This window comes from Stenella coeruleoalba, assembly GCF_951394435.1.
Source record: "Stenella coeruleoalba genome assembly, chromosome: 6".
Lineage (NCBI taxonomy): Eukaryota > Metazoa > Chordata > Mammalia > Artiodactyla > Delphinidae > Stenella > Stenella coeruleoalba.
The window spans coordinates 14,917,840-14,922,246 of NC_137151.1; the positions used below are offsets into that span (position 1 = coordinate 14,917,840).

A 4,407-nucleotide genomic window follows, 5' to 3' on the forward strand; every position below is an offset into this window, starting at 1 on the left:
TTAACATATTGCATATCTAAGTTGTTGTCAGATGGAATTTTATTAATCACTAATCCATGACACTGATTTTGAGACTGAGATTCTTCTTTATCTGGCTTTGTCTTGCTTACTGGGTAAAATATACTCCAAAGCCAAGAATCATTAATCATAACCAAAAGAAAGCTAAACAATTGCTTACAGAACCTTGCCTCTGTGAAGGAGACAGGGGCAACGTTAGGGTAATATAACTGAATTAGAATGACATGAACCCAATAGTAGTGACAGCATTGAATAAGGGATGGGGCTCCAGCTCCAAAGATAGAGAGATAGATAGATAGATAGATAGATAGATGAGAGATCACACATTATTTGCTCACTTCTTAGCATAATTAGATGTGATTAACATTCAAATTAGTAGACTAAGTAAAACAAATTGCTCTCCTCCATGTAGGTGGGCCTCATCCAAACCATTGAAAGCCTGACTAGGATAAAAAGGCTGAGTAAGAAAGAATTCGCTTTCTCTGGCTGACTGATTCCAAGATAATGTCTTCAAACTCAGACTAGAACCTATACCATCAGCTCTTCTGGGTCTCCAGCTTGCCAACTGCAGATCTTGGGACATCTCAGCCTCCACAATCACATGATCCAATTCTTTATAATATGTATCAAAATAAATGATAAATATATAATAAATAAATAAATTGATATATATCCTACAATAAGAACATATATAGTAAGATAATATAATACTTATACAATAATAATATAAATAATAATATATATCCCATTGGTACTGGTTCTCTGTAAAACACTGACTAATATAATTACAATACTTATTATGTAAAATTGAAAAATTAGGAAAAAATGACTATTTACTTAATAATATGAAATAAATACCAGAAGGAAAATCTTAGTTCAAAGACAGAGAAGGAAAAATAGGAATAGGAAATGAAAGCGTCAGGGGACTACATTTTTCAATACAAATCTTGATAAATTATTTGGTATTTTATACTGTTTACAAATCTTTCTATAAAAATGAAACAAATAAAACTACTACTGACCCAAGATAAAAGATATTATAAAAATTGAGGTAAACCATACTTTAAGACTGTATGACCTTAGGAAAAGGGAGGGGAATATGGAATATTATTTTAGAACTCACAATAAAAGATGTTTTCTTTGAAATAAGAGAATAAAACCACGTTTAAAACAATAAGCTAAAATGAAAAGCACTGACAACAACAACAATAAAACAAACAAACAAAACACATTTTTGCTTGGTCTTCATGTTCAACAGTCTGAATTAATTGGCAATTAACATGGTTTTAAAGTTCATTGACTTTAATTTGAAGCCAGTTTTTGGAACCACTGCAGTAGATAAGTTTAGCACAAGCAGAAATGTCATTACACATGAAAGATGCTCAACATCACTAAGTATCAGAGAAATGCAAATCAAAACTACAATGAGGTATCACCTCATACCAGTCAGAATGGCCATCATCAAAAAATCTACGAACAATAAATGCTGCAGAGGGTGTGGAGAAAAGGGAACCCTCTTGCACTGTTGGTGGGAATGTAAATTGATACTATGGAGAACAGTATGGAGGTTCCTTAAAAAACTAAAAATAAAACTACCATATGACCCAGCAATCCCACTACTGGGCATATACCCAGAGAAAACCATAATTCAAAAAGATACATGCACTCCAGTGTTCACTGCAGCACTATTTACAATAGCCAGGTCATGGAAGCAACCTAAATGTCCATCGACAGAGGAATGGATAAAGAAGATGTGGTACCTATACACAATGGGATATTACTCAGCCATAAAAAGGAATGAAATTGGGTCATTTGTAGAGATATTGATGGACCTAGAGACTGTCATACAGAGTGAGGTAAGTCAGAAAGAGAAAAACAAATATCATATATTAAGGTATATATGTGGAATCTGAAAAAATTGGTATAGATGATCTTATTTGCAAAGCAGAAATAGAGACACAGACATAGAGGACAAATGTGTGTATACAAAGGGGGAAAGTGGTGGGATGGGATGGATTGGGAGATATTGGCATTGACATATATACACTATTGATACTACGTATAAAATAGATAACTAATGAGAACCTACTGTGTAGCACAGGGAACTCTACTCAATGCTCTGTGGTGACCTAAATGAGAAAGAAATGCAAAAAACAGTGGATATATGTATACGTATAGTTGATTCACTTTGCTGTACACTATGAACTAACACAATATTGTAAAACAGCTATACTCCAATATAAAATGTATTTCTATGAAAACAACAATTAAAAATTGAAATTAGAAAAAAACGAAAAGATTTACCTATTATTCCATGTGCTTTCTGTATAAAAATCACCAGTTGGTTAGGCACTTGTGTGCAGAAAACAATTCAGATTAACTTAGAAAAGGAGGGCAAAGTTACTGGAAGAATTTGGTATGGCACAAATAAAGGAAAGCAGTGTAATCAGGTAATACAGAGGACAGGACACAAGGCATCTTCTCGGACCAAGGCAGCCGAACTGATTGGACTTTTCAGGCCACTATTATTGGGATAAATGAGCTCCAAACATTTTGTTATTCTCACCATGCCGCTCAAGATTCAAATTCCCAACAGGAAGCGTCTGATTGGCCTAGTGAGTCACATTCCTCTTAATTAGACAAGGGTAGAATCAAGAGAGCATGAGAAACAAAGGGTAGTTTTCCAAAGGAAACTCACCATTTCATTGCCAATGAAGAGGAGATAGATGACGAACAGTCAAAAGCAGTAGATATCAAATCAAAATTCCATTTCCTTACATTCATTCCCATATTACTATGAGCAATACTGCTTTAAAAACATCCAATATGTAGAGGACGCGTTGTCGCCCCTGTGTGCCCAATTCAGTTTCTCTGCTCCTCCCTCTTCGCCCCCTTTCCCGCCTCCCTTTGTGCTCCGGAGGCCCAGAGGTATCGGCGGCCGCCATCGTGCTACTCGCGTCTCTGCATGAACACGGTCAGGACAAAAAATAATGTCCAAAGATATTTTGGCACTAACAGCGTGATCTATAGCAGGAAAGATGAGCAGTCTGTTCCAACTCGTGAGATTTCCAAGGAGACAGAGAGCCAACACAGTGTAAAGGAGAATACGAAAAAAAAGACGTAAAAGATTCTTAAGGGAATGAAAGTTGAATTAAGCACAGTAAATGTACAAACAACAAAGCCACCCAACAGAAGCCAACTTAAAAGTTTGGAGGCTTCAATTGGCAGACTTCAGAAAGCTCCAGAAGATGACCCCCAAAGAGAAGTGAGTCCCTGAGTTGTGGCTGCTGCATCCGCGGTTGCAGACTCTCTCCCTTTTGTTAAGCAGATGAACAAGTCAGAGCTGCTCAAGCAGCTCCAGCAGCACGAGGAAGACTCGAGGGCACAGAAGGATGGAGAGAGACCTAAAATTAGTTTCACTAACATCATATCAGATACGAAAGTTGCCAGATCTGCCACAGTGAGAGTTAGCGCAAGACCAGTACATCAGATTCAGTTTGATGACGGGACTGATGATTCTGTTGGCCAAGAGAAGGCTGCTGATTTGAGAAAAAGTTTTAGGAAAAATATATTCAAGGGGAAGAGGCTTAATAATTTTGAGCTTAAGGCAGTTACTGAAGAGGCACCTGAAACAGAGGCAGCACCTTCTCTTTGGGATGTAGAATTTTCTAAGCAGTTAGCGGCAGTCAAAGTACAACACTTTCAGAATGGTTTTGAAGAGATGATCCAGTTGACAAAAGAGGGGAAATTGTGGGAGTTCCCAACTAACAACGAAGCAGGTTTTGATGATGATGGTTCAGAATTTCATGAACATATATTTCTGGATAAATACCTGGAGGATTTTCCAAAAACAAGGACCAATTTGCCATTTCATGGAGTTGATGACCTGTGGCCTTTCCAAAAACCCATATCTGAGTGTTAAGCAGAAGGTTGAACATATAGAGTGGTTTAGAAATTATTTTAATGAAAAACAGGACATTCTAAAAGAAAGCGGCATACAGTTCCATTGAAGACCATGGAAATTTTTATGTCAAGCTGTTGGAGATTCATATTATAATTTAAAAGTTATACTAGAAAAAAAAATCCAATATTTAAAAGTTCAAGCTTAAATATCATCAGACAACAACTACATCCATTAACAAACTATTGCACAATTCCTTTAATGAAAAATCCACTGAATTGCATTACAAATATAATTCTATTAACAAATATAACTTCACAAACATGCTCTAGTTGTTCATCAGTTCTGTGGAAAAGAATGTATAACTCTACTGTGCTTGGAACCTTCAGCATCTCTTTTATTTTCAATAGTATTATGTTACCTTTTAAAATACAATTCAGTGGAAATTTAAGTTGCCCATCAGACTCTGCTCTTCTAGAAGAGTTGAT

General features: G+C 36.2%; 1 pseudogene across 1 annotated transcript; it reads left to right on the top strand.

The window, feature by feature from the left end:
* The first annotated feature begins 2,585 nt into the window (after positions 1 to 2,585).
* Positions 2,586 to 4,028, top strand: LOC307188399 (small ribosomal subunit protein mS31-like; annotated as a pseudogene). Its single transcript has 2 exons — positions 2,586 to 2,633; positions 2,851 to 4,028. The product of its transcript is annotated as a small ribosomal subunit protein mS31-like (transcript).
* Positions 4,029 to 4,407: the final 379 nt, after the last annotated feature.